The sequence below is a fragment of the Hyperolius riggenbachi genome, chromosome 3, assembly GCF_040937935.1.
Source record: "Hyperolius riggenbachi isolate aHypRig1 chromosome 3, aHypRig1.pri, whole genome shotgun sequence".
Classification (NCBI taxonomy): Eukaryota; Metazoa; Chordata; class Amphibia; order Anura; family Hyperoliidae; genus Hyperolius; species Hyperolius riggenbachi.
In genome coordinates, this window is record NC_090648.1 from 489,647,567 (window position 1) to 489,664,502 (window position 16,936).

Below are 16,936 nucleotides of genomic sequence, written 5' to 3' on the forward strand. Positions count from 1 at the left end.
GAAATTGCAATTATAATGTACAATAAAGAACTGGTCATTTCAGGTGAACTGGACTTTACCCCGGCGATTGCCAACCTGGCACCCTGGCAGTGAAATAACCGTCTGTGTGCCGTATTTACCAGCAGGCAGGTGAAGGTCGGCCAGACATCAGTGAGGACATCACCACCAACATGTGTTGTTTTCTTTCTTAGTTGAAGAGGTCCTGTAGTGACATATAGTAGAATGTAATAACATTATTCAGGATACCCACCTTTATGTAAATTATCCTGTATCAGCATCAGAAACACTTTCTATATCTGTCTATTGCTGTATATTGGTATGTAGCCCCGCCCTCCCAGTGATGTCACAGCCTAGGCTGTTTATTATCCGGAATCCCCTCCCTTCAGGCATTCTGGGAGACCAACTATGTTTTTCTACTGGCTTTGGAACTCTCAGTACGGCTATGTTTACATTATAAATCGCCAGCGCTATCGCAAGTGCTGAGCGGTTTATTGAGCTTTTTTTAAAAGCGCTTTTCCCTGCGCTTTGAGCTTAGAAAAGTGCCTTTGTAAGCACTTTTCTAAGCCTTTTTGCTGAGCGACTGAGATTTTCACATCCTGTCATCAGTCATGTATTTATTCTTTTTTCAAGCTCCTTGCGATTTCCCTATACCTTCCATTGAGCCAAAGCGCTCAGAAAATGGTACATGTAGCGTGTTTGCGATTTTATTAAAATCAAAACGCTCACACTCTCATAGGAAATCATTACACAAGCGCATTTAGGGCAATTTCAAAAATCGCTTAGAAAAAAAAGCAAACGCTCATAGTGTGAACAAGCCCTAAAGGAACATTCTGCTGAGATCACCTGGCAGAGCTAAAGATGTCACCACCAGTGATAAATTTCAGAATGTACATCGGGGAGAGTAAAGATGTTGCTATGGGTAACACTGACTAAATAATCTATAAATGAATATTGTAATAAAATAAGCAATTTTATTCATCATGTTATTTTCACTACAGTTCCTCTTTAAACGGGCAAATCACAGGTCGATTCAGTTGAATGGGTTAATAGACCACTAGCCGCTATCGTTAACTTACACTAGTGGGTTATAGATTACTAGCAGGCAGCTGAAGGCACCCCCCTCCTGCCCTCCCCAAACCCAAACAGGTCCTGTCACAGCAGATGTGGATAAGTGTATTACCGCCCCCCAGTGGCGTAGCAATAGGGGGTGCAGAGGTTGCGACTGCACTGGGGCCCTTGGGCCAGAGGGGCCCTCCCTCGACGCTCTTAATTGATCCTTTGCAGGAAATAATCACTTCTATAAATCCTTTAAATCAGGGGTGTCCACACTTTTTTGTCTCGCCAGCTACTTTGGTAGTCCAGGAGATCTACCAACATTTAGGTAGCTACGTATATGTGCCTTCAGTATAGGTAGATAGGTATAGGTGCCTTTCGTATTGATAACTAGGTATAGGTGACTTCAGTATTGGTAGCCAGGTATAGTATAGTTAGGTGCAGGTGCCTTCAGTATAGATAAGCCAGGTGTAGGGGCCTTCAGTATAGGTAGCCAGGTATAGCATAGTTAGGTCCAGGTGCCTTCAGTATAGATAGCTAGGTATAGGGGCCTTCAGTATAGGTAGCCAGGTATAGCATAGTAAGGTGCAGGTGCCTTCAGTATCGATAGCTAGGTATAGGGGCCTTCAGTATTGATAGCCAGGTGTAGGGGTCTTCAGTATTGATAGCCAGGTGTAGGGGCCTTCAGTATAGGTAGCCAAGTATAGCATAGTAAGGTGCAGGTGCCTTCAGTATTGATAGCTAGATGTAGGGGCCTTCAGTATAGGTAGCCAGGTATAGCATAGTAAGGTGCAGGTGCCTTCAGTATTGATAGCTAGATGTAGGGGCCTTCAGTATAGGTAGCCAGGTATAGCATAGTAAGGTGCAGGTGCCTTCAGTATTTTAACTACGACTAAGGGCAGATGGTAGGCCCGATACGCGTCAGTTGATCCTGTGTTTTTATTGCATTTCTTGTGGATTTTTTCAAATAAATTTTTCAGCCTTTTTTACTTCAACCTGTCTTGGTCTGCGGATCCTTCCTTGCTCACTCCTTCAGTATTGATAGCTAGATGTAGGGGCCTTCAGTATAGGTAGCCAGGTATAGCATAGTAAGGTGCAGGTGCCTTCAGTATTGATAGCTAGATGTAGGGGCCTTCAGTATAGATAGCCAGGTATAGCATAGTTAGGTCCAGGTGCCTTCAGTATAGATAGATAGGTGTAGGGACCTTCAGTATAGGTAGCCAGGTATAGCATAGTTAGGTGCAGGTGCCTTCCGTATTAGATAGTGCAGATTCCTTCTTAAACTGTAGTAAAAAAGGAGGAGCTAGGAAGGGTTCTCAGACAGTGCAGAGTGTGAGGGGAATTGCCACCTCCTCTCCTCCTGCTACATCCTCCTCGCTGTGGTCCACCTCCTCCTCCTCCTTGGCTGAGTGGCAGTTCAACTCTACTGGTGCTGCGATCTCCTCTCCAGCTACACAGCCCCAACTCCCCAGGGCCTATGCTGCATGCCAGGTACGACGGTGTCACGCTATCATAGACATGTCTTGCCTCAAAGTGGAGAGTCATACTGGAGCAGCTCTCCTGGCTGCTCTTAACAAACAGGTGGATCAGTGGCTGACCCCGCACCAACTGGACATCGGCAACGTGGTGTGTGACAACGGCAGCAATCTAATTTCAGCTTTGAATTTGGGAAAGTTGACACATGTTCCCTGCATGGCACATGTGCTGAATCTCATCATTCAGAGATTTGTGTCTAACTACCCAGGATTACAGGATGTCCTGAAGCAGGCTAGGAAGTTGTGTGGGCATTTCAGGCGGTCTTACATGGCCCTGGCACGCTTTGTGGACATTCAGCGGAGAAACAACTTGCCGGTGAGATGCTTGATTTGTGATAGCCCGACTCGCTGGAATTCGACCCTGGTCATGTTTGACCGCCTGCTACAACAGAAGAAAGCCATCACCCAGTATCTCTACAACTACAGTAGAAGGACACAGTCTGGGGAGATGGGGATGTTCTGGCCCAAGAACTGGACACTCATGCGAAATGCCTGCAGGCACATGCGGCAATTTGAGGAGGTGACAAACATGGTGAGTCGCAGTGAAGGCGCCATCAGCGACTTGATCCCCTATGCTTTTTTTCCTGGAGCGTGCCGTGCGTAGAGTGGTGGATCAAGCTGTGGAGGAGCATGAAGAGGAACAGGAACAGGAGGAAGAATTGTGGGATCAATTCTCATCAGAACCAGATGTTTCCTCAACACCTGCGGGGCAGCACAGAGGGGGGAGGAGGAGGAGGAAGAGTCGTGTGGGGAAAAGGAGTCAGACTCAGATGATGAGGAAGGTGGGGTTTTTTTGGAGGAGGAGGAGGCGGCAGAAGAACAACCGCAGCAGGCGTCGCAGGGGGCTTGTGCTGCTCAATGTTCCCGTGGTATTGTTCGTGGCTGGGGGGAGGAGGAGAACTTACCTGACGTCGCTGAGGAAGAGCAAGAGGAGATGGATAGTACGTCTGGATCCAAATTTGTGCAGATGGCGTCTTTCATGCTGTCCAGCCTGTTGACGGACCCACGTATAAAAAAACTCAAGGTGATTGAGCTGTACTGGGTGGCCACGCTACTAGACCCTCGGTATAGGCACAAAGTGGCGGACATGTTACCAATACCAACTCACCTGAAGGCAGAAAGGATGCTGCACATGCAGAACAAGCTGGCAACTATGCTTTACAGTGCGTTTAAGGGTGATGTCACAGCACAACAGAATAAAGGTACCACTGCCAGTAATCCTCCTCCCATGCCCTCACAGGCAATGACAGAACCCTCCAGCGAGCTCATGGTGATGTCGGACATGCGGACATTCTTTAGTCCAAAGCAGCGCCTTAGCCCTTCCGGATCCACCCTCCACCAACGCCTCGACTGGCAGGTAGCCGACTACCTGGCCTTAACTGTGGATGTAGACACAATGAGCAGCGATGAACCCCTGGACTACTGGGTGCGCAGCCTTGACCTGTGGCCAGAGCTGTCACAATTTGCCATCCAACTTCTGTCTTGCCCTGCCTCAAGCGTCCTGTCAGAAAGGACCTTCAGCGCAGCTGGAGGCATTGTCACTGAGAAGAGAAGTCGCCTAAGTCACAAAAGTGTTCAGTACCTCACCTTTATCAAAATGAATGAATCATGGATCCCGGAGGGCTACTGCCCGCCCCAAGACTAAGTCAGTCCCCACACACAGCATCTCTGCCTGCACGCCGTGTGACTGGCTGCCTGCCCCATGACTAAGTTGCTCCCGACACAGCATCTCTGCCTGCAGGCTGCTTGACTTCCTTCTCCGCCACCACCAACAGGGTCCAGGACTCCAGGCGGATTCCTGAATTTTTAAGGCCGTTGCTAGCAGTGGCCGCTATAATAATTTTTCTGGTGCGTGTACATGCCTGCCTAATTTTTTGGCTGCAACAACAAAACAAAAGCCATGTACAAGTCTCAATTCCCCTTCGTGATCGTTACCTTGCCGCGGTGAAGGGGCACACCCAAGATAATAAGGCTGTTGCTTCATTGTGGACATTGTGGACAGACCAAATTCGATCAGCTGGACACACAGTCACTGTTGTTCTGTCATTCAGCTACCTTAGCCCGACCATATGGGCTTGAAAACCGCCATCGCCTGCACTCTGGCCATGGTGCGCACCAGTCCAGCACGGCCGTGACACCACAAACAGCTGTTTGCGGTACGTTACACAGTGAGTTTGGTCTGTCAGTGTGAAGCAGTACACTAATTACACTACCTGATTGATGTATATGTTACGGCCAGAACCCGAAGTTTGGCCACTTCTAGTTCTGGCTGGCCACTTCGGGTTCTGGCCGGCCAATGCGCGAAGTGGCCGCTGCGCTGCGGCCAATGTTAGAAATGGATTGATTCCTCTGAGGTTAATGTATCTTCTGGCCGCAGCGCAGCGGCCAAACGTAGAACAACTTCGTTAATTTATTGCAATTCAGCCGGCGGCAATGTAACAATTCAAGCCGCCGGCTTTTTTTTTCTGCCTCTCTCTCTCCTCTTATGGGCAGCCGGCGGGGACACGCGTGTCCCCGAGAGTCGTTCGTGGCGCCAGGGCAGCAGAGCGGGGAGGCTGCAGACATCGCTTCTGCCAGCACCCGCTCTGCAAGAACGGCAGGATAACCCTGCCGCGACGAACGACTCCGGAGTGGGGACACGTGTGTCCCCGCCGGCTGCCCATAGAAGAGCGAGAGAGGCGGGGGGGGGGGGGGGGGGGGGGGTGGAGGAGGAGAGAGAGGCGGGGGGGGGGGGGAGAAGGAGAGAGAGGCAGAGAAAAAGCCGGCGGCTTGAATTGTTACATTGCCGCCGGGTGAATTACAATAAATTCACTAAGTTGTTATACGTTTGGCCGCTGCGCTGCGGCCAGAAGATACATTAACCTCAGAGGAATCAATCCATTTCTAACATTGGCCGCAGTGCAGCGGCCACTTCGCGCATTGGCCGGCCAGAACCCGAAGCGGCCGGCCAGAACTAGAAGTGGCCAAACTTCAGGTTCTGGCCGTAACATATACACATGCAAGATGTTTTAAAGCACTTTAGGCCTCCAATTTAGCATGCAATGTGATTTCTGTCCTTAAAATGCTGCTTTGCGTAAAATCCAGATTTTTAACCGGGACTTTTGACGTGTATCCCACTCCGCCATGCCCCCCTCCAGGTGTTAGACCCCTTGAAACATCTTTTCCATCACTTTTGTGGCCAGCATAAATGTTTCTAGCTTTCAAAGTTCGCCTCCCCATTGAAGTCTATTGCGGTTATCGTGAACTGAAAATTGGAGATTTGAGCCATCTCTAATTATTAGGACCACTGCAGCAAAAAAGTAAGCAGTTAAAATCTGACAGAACTGTCAGGGTTTGGACTAGTCCATCTCCTCATGGGGAATTTGCTGGGTTTATTTTGTTGTCAATAGCATTTCCTGAAAGGCAGCTTAACTGCCAAAATAGTAAGTTACCAGCCAGCCTCTCTATTTGCTTCCACACTATTTTGGCAGTTAGACTTAGTAACCGCTGTTCAGGAAATGCTTTTGAGAACAAAGAAAACCCTGAGAATCCCCCATGAGGACATGGACCAGTCCAAAACCTGTCGGCTCAGATAGTATTCTAATATTGGGTGCAGTGAATTCGCCATGCAGTCTTTTGAAGTGATTTTAGTGCCACAGAGCAGAAAGAAGAAATGAAAGTGACCAGAGAGAATGACAGTAAAAATGAGGTAACAGTTCAGAGTGATAGTTGCTATCTTCTAACTCAGCAAACACAGACTGTGGTGTTGTTGTTGGGCAGATATGACTCTGTACTTTGCACGGGATGCAGGGGAGCAGGGAATACGATCGCTAATAACCATGATAAGACAACAGTGATTCACAGCAGAAAATGGTCTGATCTCTTATCAGCACCATACATGTGCAAAAGGGCTTGGTCCAAAGCTTGCAATCTAATATGGGGCTTTCTTGTACTTTCGATAACTGATAACAGCGTTCAGCAGAACAAAACAAACTGATAACAGCAAACAGTGGCAAAACATGCAATATATGGGAGAAGGTGTTATTGTTATAATGGAAGGAGAGAAGCAGAAGTCGGCACTCCAGGCAAATTGGTTTATTCCAAGATTAAAATGCTATTGTAATGATCTGCTCTGCTGTCTGCACAGGCAGGCAGCTTTTTGACCATTTTTCAGGTCTGCATGCTGCAGGTCCCTGGAAAGGAGACTTGTCTTCACTCTGCAAGTTTCACACTTGCTGTTCTGGTGAGGGATTTGCATTCACTCATCTGGTTATTGATAGCTCTGCCTCTTTTAAAGGCTTGCAGTATAAATGCCATTTCCTCCCAGAATTCCCTGCTGGTCATAAAGGTTTGGTTCTGCTGGACTTACCTTAAGTTTCAGCCCTCTGCTATTGTTTGCTAATATTGTCTTAGAGTAGTTATCCTTGGGAGTGCACTAGCATTCCTTCTAGCACAGTCAGGTTGTTATTATCTGTATTGCCTAGTTCTCTCTTGTCTGTTTGGATTGCATTCGCCCTAGCGGTAGAGGCGGTGGATCCTTCTGTACTCTGTCTTGGAGTGCAAGCCAGAGCAGCGGTTGCTACTGGTTATTCCTTCTGTCTGTCTTGTCTGGTCCATGCGATGGTACTGTCGCCAGTGGTGGCTGACAGTGAATCGTTCTGTCCTGTTCCTAGATCGCATTCGCCCTAGCGTTAGAGGTGGTGGATCTCTCTTGTCTGAACCTTGGAGTTTAACCTTAGCTGCGGTTGCTACTGGTTACTGCTTCTGTCTGTCTTGTCTGGAACGAACGCTTGCTGTTGTCTGGGTGAGGCAACTGATTAGCAAGCGTTTGTGTTCTCTGTTTATTTTCATTTTCCGTGATTCATTTGTTAGTCAGGGTTGGTACGCTTTGTCACTGTTGCACTTAACGTGCGGTGACCGTGCCTTGAACGCGTTTTGTCGCTATTGCACTTAACGTGTGGTGGCCGCATTTAGCTAGTCCTGTCTGTTCCTTCGTGTTGGATAGCAGTTGCTAATTGGTTCTGTCTTTATTCATTCTATGTTCTGTCTTTACTCCGTCTTGTGTCTCTGCTAGCAATCGCCATTCTTGCGATTGCTTTCTCACTTTAGTCTTCACTGTTGTATGTCAACCGTCGCTGGGTGGCGACTAGATTGGTGGACATACATACATTCTGTCTCTGTGCTCACTCTCTCTCTCTCTCTCGAGAGAGAGAGAGAGGCTATCTTGCCCTGTATCGCTTCACTTCGTACAATTTCTACCTGGCATCTGTGGCTGTGCAGAGGGTTTATTCCTCTGCACTCCACAGCTCCATCTGCTGGTTGGAATTCCTCTCTACAGGTGCACTTGCACCAAAGCTGGGTTCCCTTATCTAAACGCTTGTGGAGGGTTTCCGCAGTGTCAGAGCACATGTTGTGCGCTGACCACGGAGATAATTCCGCAAACGATACAGCTATCAGCAGTATGAAAGGTATTCTCCAGTGTAACAAAATACAATCATAGGTGCACGTACCGGTCCTATTTGGTGGGTACAGGGCATAGGCGCCTGACGGCCGTTTCGCGCAAGTCAGCATCAGCACTTCTACGGAGCCTCTCTCTGCCAATCCCTGCTGACCTCTGCTGCCCCTCCCATCTATCCCTCCTCCTGTTCCTCTGATGCTGCTCCTCCCTGCCAATTCCTACTGACCTCTTCTGCCTGCTTCATCCACCTCTACTCCCGATCCTCTGATGCTGCCACTCTCTGCCAATCCCTACTGACCTCTGCTGCCTGTCTCACCCATCTCTACTCCCGCTCCTCTGATCCTGCCCCTCTCTGCCAATCCCTACTGACCTGTGCTTCCCTTCTCATCTACCTCCTCCAGCTCCTCTGATCTCATCCCTCTCTGCCAATTGCTGCTGACCTCTGTTGCCCATCTCATCCACTTCTCCTCCTGCTCTTCTGATCCCGTCCCTCTCTGCCAGTGCCTACTGACCTCTGCTGCCCATCTCATCCACCTCTCCTCCTGCTCCTCTGATCCCTCCCCTCTCTGCCAGTCCCTGCTGACCTCTGCTGCTTGTCTCATCCACCTCCTCCAGCTGTTCTGATCCTGCCCTCTCTGCCAATCCCTACTGACCTCTGCTGCCCATCTCATTCACATCTCCTCCTGCTCCTCTGATCCCGCCCCTCTCTGCCAGTCCCTGCTGACCTCTGTTGCCCATCTCATCCACCTCCTCCAGCTCTTCTGATCCCGCCCCACTCTGCTAGTCCCTGCTGACCTAGGTTGCCCATCTCATCCACCTCTCCTCCTGCTCCTCTGATCCCGCCCCTTTCTGCCAATCCCTACTGACCTCTTCTGCCCTCCTCATCCACCTCTCCTCCTGCTCCTCCTATGCTGCCCTTCTTTGCCAATCCCGGAAGCAGGAAAAAGGGCGCATATGGCTAATGGACAAAAAGGGCGCACCCAGGGGCGCCTCTAGCCATTTTGCCACTCCAGGCGAGAAAATCTGTGGCGCCCCACCCCCATGGCGCCCTTCCATGAAAATAATCGTAATGTGGCAGCGTTTCACCAGGAAATAATCATAATGCGGCATTTTTCATCAGAAGATTTGCAATGCGTGCAGTGTTTCACCAGAAAATACACGTAATGTAAGGCTGCAGAAGTGAGCTTACGGGTTGCAGGCCAGTGAACAAGCCTGTTCACCACCTGGGGACGCAACATCTGGCGGGGGGTGTGACCACTGTCCCCCCTGCACAGCACTCATGACTGCCTGGTCGGCCTGGCACCCTCTAAAATGGGTCAGAAGGAGGCACAAAGTGGGACAGAAGGAGTCACAGGGGGGCTAAAGGATGCACACAGGGACAGAAGGAGGCACAAAGGGGCACAGGGGGACAGAGGAAGGCGCAGGGGACCGAGGTGGCACATGGAGACAGAAGGAGGCACAAAGGGATACAGAAGGAGGCACAGGAGGACAGAAGGAGGCAGAGTGGGAATGAAGGAGGAACAGGCGGGCAAAGGTAGCACAAGGGGACAAATAAAGGCAAAAGAGACATAAGGAGGCACAGGGGGACAGAAGGAGGCACAAAGGGCACAGAAGGAGGCAGAGATGGCACAAAGGATGAAAGAAACATGCACAAGCCACAGAAGTGTAAGCTGCCTGCAACTTACGCTAAGTAGATGCAGCAGAAGCAAGTAATAGAACACCCACATGGGTGTGGCTTAATTTTGGATGGGGCTTAATTTGGGGGCGGGGCTTAATCCAGCAACATGACGCCCCCCAGGACCAATGGCACTCTAGGCAATGGCCTGTACTGCCTATGCCTAGAGGCGCCCCTGGGCGCACCATAGGCTGCAATGCAAAATATTGGCTATCGGGCGCCAAAGAAGAAATTAGGGCGCCCCACAAATAGTGTTTGCAGGGATCGTGATAACAAAACTTTTCGTTTACAGAATAAGGTTTATGACAAATATTGTTTACAAATTCGTTTCTACTTTCAGTTTAACTTATTTTATTGTTTTTAAAGAGAATCTGTAACGTTAAAACGTCCCCTGGGGGGTACTCACCTCGGATGGGGGAAGCCTCAGGATCCTAATGAGGCTTCCCACGCCGTCTGCCGTCCCTCGGGGGTCTCGCTGTAGCCCTCCGTACAGCGGTGACGCAATATTTACCTTCCTGGCTCCTGCGCAGGCGCTCTGGCTGCTTTCGCTCCGAAGGAGGCGGAAATACCCGATCTCAGTCGGGTCCGCTCTACTGCGCAGGCGCAAGTCTCCGGCGCCTGCGCAGTAGAGCGGACCCGACTGAGATCGGGTATTTCCGCCTCCTTCGGAGCGAAAGCAGCCACAGCGCCCCCGCTGGAGCCTGCAAAGGTAAATATTGAATTGAACAGTCGGCACAGTCGCCGGCTGTTCGGAGGGCTGCAGCGAGACCTCCGTGGGACAGAGGACGGCGTGGGAAGCCTCATTAGGATCCTGAGGCTTCCCCCACCCGAGGTGAGTACCCCCCAGGGGATCTTTTTGTCGTTACAGAGTCTCTTTAAATCTCGCTTTCAGGAGTGTAATAAGTACATTTTCGTTTTCAATTATTTTATTGTTTTTAAAATTTGTTTTCATAAGTAGAATGCTTAAATATCGTTTTCAAGCTTTTTGTATTACAAATATATCGCTTTTGGTATTAACCTTATTTTCAGACTTATAATGCGTAAATTATAGTTTTCAGATTTATCTTACTAATATATTGCTTTTAATATTACCGTTATTTTAAGATTTTTAACGTGTACGTGATTGTAAGGCTATTATTTCTATTCAAAATATATAAATTATTCTATTCATGTTATTTGTAGTGAATTATTTTACAGTATCAAATATATTATTGTTTCTATGTGCGTTAGGGTGTTAGTGCAGAGGGGATGGTTAGGGTTAGGCACCACCAGGGGGGTGGTTAGGGTTAGGCACCACCAGGGGGGTGGTTAGGGTTAGGCACCACCAGGGGGGTGGTTAGGGTTAGGCACCACCAGGGGGGTGGTAAGGGTTAGGCACCACCAGGGGGGTGGTTAGGGTTAGGCACCACCACGGGGGGTGGTTAGGGTTAGGCACCACCGCGGGGGGTGGTTAGGGTTAGGCACCACCAGGATGTTGGTTAGGGTTAGGCACCACCAGGAGGGTGGTTAGGGTTAGGCACCACCAGGTGGGGGTGGTTAGGGTTAGGCACCACCAGGGGGGTGGTTAGGGTTAGGCACCACCAGGGGGGTGGTTAGGGTTAGGCACCACCAGGGGGGTGGATAGGTTTAGGCACCACCAGGGGGGTGGTTAGGGTTAGACACCACCAGGGGGGTCTGGGGGTTAGGGATAGCTGCCATTCCAGGATGCAGCCCCAGCCAATTCCTGCTGAACTCTGCTGCCCATCTCATCCACCTCTCCTGCTGCTCCTCCTGTGCTGCCCTTCTTTGCCAATCTCTACTGACATCTGCTGCTTGCCTCATTCACCTCTCCTGCTGCTTTTCTTATGCTGACCCTCTGTGCTAATCCTCACTGACCTCTGCTGCTCGTTTCATACACCTTTCATCCCGCTCCTCTGATGCTGCCTCTCTCTGACAATCCCTACTGACACGCGCTGCCCATCTCATCCACCTCTCCTCCTGCACCTCCTCTTTGCCAATCAATACTGACCTCTGCTGTCCGTCTCATCTACCTCTCTTCCCACTTCTCTCATGCCACCCGTTTCTGCCAATCCATACTGACCTCTGCTGCTCATCTCATCCACCTCTCCTCCTATGCTGCCCTCCTTTGCCAATCCCTACTGAAATCTGCTGCCTGTCTCATCCACCTCTCCTACTGCTCATCTTATGCCACGCCACCCCTCTGTGCCAATCCTTACTGACCTCTACAGCCCATCTCATCTTTCTTTCCTCCGCTTCTCTGATGCAGCCCCTCTCTTCCAATCCCTGCTCAACTCTGCTGCCTCTCTCATCAACCTCTCCTCCCGCTCCCCTGATACCGCCCCTCTACGCCAATCCATACTGACCTCTACTGCCTATCTCATCAACCTCTCCTCCCGCTCCCCTGATATCACCCCTCTCCAATCCATACTGACCTGACCTCTGCTGCCTCTCTCATCAACCTCTCCTCCCTCTCCCCTGATACCGCCCCTCTACGCCAATCCATACTGACCTCTACTGCCTATCTCATCAACCTCTCCTCCCGCTCCCCTGATATCACCCCTCTCCAATCCATACTGACCTGACCTCTGCTGCCTCTCTCATCAACCTCTCCTCCCGCTCCCCTGATACCGCCCCTCTACGCCAATCCATACTGACCTCTACTGCCTATCTCATCAACCTCTCCTCCTGCTCCCCTGATATCACCCCTCTCCAATCCATACTGACCTGACCTCTGCTGCCTCTCTCATCAACCTCTCCTCCCTCTCCCCTGATACCGCCCCTCTACGCCAATCCATACTGACCTCTACTGCCTATCTCATCAACCTCTCCTCCCGCTCCCCTGATATCACCCCTCTCCAATCCATACTGACCTGACCTCTGCTGCCTCTCTCATTATTATTATTATTATTATTTATTGTATTTATAAAGCGCCAACATATTACGCAGCGCTGCACAATAGATAAATGGGTTAACATACAGGTAGAACATACGGAAACTCACAACAAAACAAGATCATGCAAATGATTTGATAACAATACAGTGTCATAGGTCAAGATAGAGACTGTTCGAGTCTACAAGAAGGGTGGTTGTGAGTAAGATTGCATAATCAAGATGGATACATTAGGGAGGATGGCCCTGCCAGAGGCTTACAATCAACCTCATCAACCTCTCCTCCCGCTCCCCTGATACCGCCCCTCTATGCCAATCCATACTGACCTCTACTGCCTATCTCATCCACTTCTCCTCCTTCTCCTCTGGAGCTGCTCCCCTTTTCCAAACCCTGCTGGCCTGTGTTTCCCATCTCATCCATCTCCTCTGATGCTACCAAACTGCGTACCACTGAGATTGCCAAGTTGCCCGCTTGGGAAATGGAAATTTTTTGCATTTATTCGTATTCCGTTTCCATATATTATTTAGTTCAGAAAACTTGAATTATTGCAAATTATTTCTGTTTTAAGAAAGCAAACTTTTGTTTTCCATGCATTTTAGTAAGGGGGCTTTTAGGACCATTGTAGCCCCTCACACACTCCAATGAGTTCTGGGTCATCATGAGCTTGCTGGTTAGTCTGTACCTCTCGGATTTATAAGCCCTACTCCATAGAGCCAAATTAATCCATGCCATGCACTGATGAGGATCAACCAATCCGAAACAGTCTGTATGCATGTTGGATTATTATGGCTCTGTACAAATTAACAAGATAACACATCATTGCATTCCAGCGGTTCTGGAGGTGTGTTTAGCTTCTAAGGGTACAATGGTTAATTTGCATATATTCAGCAGTGGTGCATTGTGGGAGACATCTCAAGCTCACTCCAACCTGAATTATCGCAAATTCTTTCTGTTATTAAACAGCAAACTTTTGTGTTCCATGCATTTTAGTAAGGGGGCTTTTAGGACCATTGTAGCCCCTCACACACTCCAATGAGTTCGGGTTCACCATGAGCTTTCTGGTTAGTCTGTACCATTAGTTCAGGAAAAAAAAAAATACTTTTTTTAGATGTGTTCTTATTTAAAGGAAACCTGAGGTGAGAGGGATACGGAGGCTGCCATATTTATTTCCTTTTAAACAATACCAGTTACCTGGCAGTCCTCCTGATCCTGTGTCTGTAATACTTTTAGCCATAGACCCTGAACAAGCATATGCAGATCAGTTACTCTGACTAGGCTGACTGTTTTACTAGATTTGCCATATGCTTGTTCCAGGGTTTTGACTCAGACACTACGTATGCCAGAAGATTCACAGGGCTGCCAGGCAACTGGAATCGTTTACAAGGAAATAAATATGGCTCCATATCCCTCTCATTCCCTTGAACTCTTTGTGGAGATGGGTCAGAGGCAGGGCCGGCGCTACCATAGAGGCAGAGTAGGCAGCTGCCCCAGGGCCCCAGAGCTTGTAGGGGCCCCCAGTGGCTACAAGAGGAATTTTTTTTTTCAAATCAGCCTTATAGTTTTTGAGAAAATCGATTTTAAAGTTTCAAAGGAAAAAAAATACACATTTAAAAACCTGCCGAATTTAAAGAGACTCCGTAACAAAAATTGCATCCTGTTTTTTATCATCCTACAAGTTCCAAAAGCTATTCTAATGTGTTCTGGCTTACTGCAGCACTTTGTACTATCACAGTCTCTGTAATAAATCAATGTATCTTTCCCTTGTCAGACTTGTCAGCCTGTGTCTGGAAGGCTGCCAAGTTCTTCAGTGTTGTGGTTCTGCTATGCACTCCCCCCTCAGGGGGGAAAGAAACACACAAATGATCTCTTGAGATTCAAAAGGAATGCTGTATACAGCCTGCTTGTGTACGGATGTATTTTCTATGTGTGGACATACAGTACATCAACCTACTTCCTGTTTTGGTGGCCATTTTGTTTGTTTATAAACAAACTTTTTAAAACTGTTTTTAACCACTTTTAATGCGGCGGGGAGCGGCGAAATTGTGACAGAGGGTAATAGGAGATGTCCCCTAACGCACTGGTATGTTTACTTTTGTGCGATTTTAACAATACAGATTCTCTTTAATGTTTGATAGCAAATCCACCTTAAATGCTAGAAACCCTAAATTTGCAGAATATGTTAAGGAGATCATTAGGAATAAGAGGAAAAAACAATTTTTCCAAAAAAATTATAGTTTTTGAGAAAATCGATTTTAAAGTTTCGAAGGAAAAAAGTATACTTTTAAATGCGGTAAATGTCACTTTTAGTAGCAAACCTCACGGTAGTGTAATTTTACATGCATCAAAAGAAAGCGCAATAAATTTCCTGACTGGATTTCCAGGGGGTCCATACGCAGCCGCAGCGCTTTGGCCAGGGATCGCTATACAGCCGCAATATGGCTGTATGAAGATCCCTGGCATTTTTTCCTATTTTCCCCCAAAAAAATTTATGTTTAGAGTGTGAGAATTTTTTTTTTTTAAATTATGTGGGGTCCCCCCTCCTGAAACCTTTTAACCCCTTGTCCCCCATGCAGGCTGGGGTAGCCAGAATGTGGAGCTCCGACCGATTGGGACTTCACACCCTGACTATACCAGCTGCAAAAAAGGTCCCCTAATGCCGATTTTTGTTCCGGGGTATATGTTGGGGGGGCCCCCCAGGTTTATTTTGCCCTGGGGCCCCATTGTTGCTTAAACCGGCCCTGGTCAGAGGAACAGTTTGATCATCATAAAACACATATAGATGTGACTGCTGCAAGCATAGCAGCAATGAATACAATGGATGAAGGCGGGCCCTCTCTCTGGGCAGGGCACCTGTGCGCTGTTGCATACCTCTCAACTTTTTGAGATAAGAAAGAGGGACACTTAAGCCACGCTCCTCCTGATTACGCCCCTGTCACACTTCTAGTCACGCATACCATAAAGATTTCATAAGAAGAATATGTTGTTTTATAATTCAAACCACACTGGTCCTTTCTCTCCTGGTTCATTTTCCTTCATATTAACATTTTAAAATTAGTAATATATCAATTTAAAGTCAATCACATTTTTTTAGTAGAGAAATACATATATTTACATAGAAAGTGGGACAAAGTCCTGAAAGAGGAACAAATGAGGAGGAAAGAGGGGCAGAGGGACAGTTGGGAGCTGTGCTGTTGCTATGGTAGGACTAGTGATTGGTGCAGATAGAAACTATAGAACACTCAGCAATCAGCATTAGTGTTGTCCGGATCATGAACGATTTGGATCTTTGATCCGAATCTATTTTGTGAGTCGAATCATCCGAATCATCAAAATGAGTGATTCGGATCGCAAAAGGGGCGGGGCCAGGAGCGACACGCCCCCTCTCAGCGGGCAGCGGGGTCCTGGAAGCAGATCAGAGATGGATCGCTCTGTTGGAGGGGACTCAGTAGTGATGGGAATTCCGGCTCTTCTTGGAGATTCGGCTCTTCTGAATCGGCTCCCATTAAAGAGCCGGCTCTTACGGCTCTCAATCGGCTCTTTATTAAATATCACTAGACACCACTCAGAATCAGAGTAAAAGCCCCGCCCCCATCTCCATGACAACTCCAGACTGCTTCTCTCGCTCGGGCAATCCCTCCTGCTACTGCTCTGTTCCGCCCCTACACTCCTACAAGCTGCAAGAGGAGGACTACATCTCCCAGCATGCCTCAGCGCCCTTTATTACACAGCAAACCAGAGCTGTGTGGGGCGGCTGAGGCATCGGCTCTTTCAAAACTGAGAGCCGGCTCTTGTCGTTCACAGCAAAGAGCCGGCTCTTAGAGCCGGCTCGTTCGCGAACGACCCATCACTAGGACTCAGGGGAGCCAGGCTTGCACAGGGACGGGTAGAGGGGACATGGGTGCCACTGCCAGATATGTGTAGAGCACACATACTGGCTATAACGTGCTGCTCATTATAGGCTGTCTGTTCCTAGTTGTGCACAGTGAACACATTGGAAACTTTTGGCTCAGCACAGCTCAGTAACTTTGCAGGCACTGTGATTGCAGGGCAATATGATCCTCCTGCACTCGCTCTAAACAGCTGCACTTATCTTCTGGGAATGCTTTGAGCAATGCTTTCTTTCACCGTGCGACGTTTCCATTCAAGGTATACAGATGAACATGTAGGTGAAATACATGTAAAGTATATGATTGCAGTATGTGGGTATTGTGTGCAAACAAACATTTATGCTCTCTGCTTCCCTCCTCCCTTCTCTGTCCACACTGCCCTCTGTCCATCTTCTCCCCTTCTCTGTGTCCTCCCCCCTCTCCTTCTCCTGCCCTGCTAGTCATTTCACCCCCAATGCT